The following is a 518-nucleotide window of genomic DNA, read 5'->3' on the forward strand; positions in this document are numbered from 1 at the left end:
AAAAGAAAGGTCAAAGTTGCTGTGAAGTGCAGTACTGCATGACCCCCATGCACGGTTTTGTCGTTAAATTATTTTGCTACGTAATGAAATTTCTAATGAACCGCAACCTAACAGTTCTTTGCCGGACTAAAAATAGGTTGCCTCGTACGACACGAAGAAAACTAGAATACGAGCTATTTATCGACTTTATTTGTTTCTTGCTCTCTAGACTTATTTCCTCGGAGATGAACTCTCGGTCTAGTACTTTCGAACTGTGTCACTGTATTACACGATCCAGTGGCAAAGGCGTCGTTTTGATTTGTGCACTCAAACAGCAGATCGCCCTTTGCACTGATCATTTACATTTTCACGTTTGTCGGCTGTCACTTCCTCAATTACTTGACGGTCGCTAGTCGATGATTCATCAAAACACCCCAAAACATGTACGAAAGCTAAAAACAAGTTAGACTGCTCAATTGTGTCAACAGATCAAACCATCATAGAGATGATATAATCGATGAGCTTGAGTCCTCTTGATC

Source organism: Montipora capricornis, chromosome 4, assembly GCF_036669925.1.
Source record: "Montipora capricornis isolate CH-2021 chromosome 4, ASM3666992v2, whole genome shotgun sequence".
In the NCBI taxonomy this organism is placed as follows: Eukaryota; Metazoa; Cnidaria; class Anthozoa; order Scleractinia; family Acroporidae; genus Montipora; species Montipora capricornis.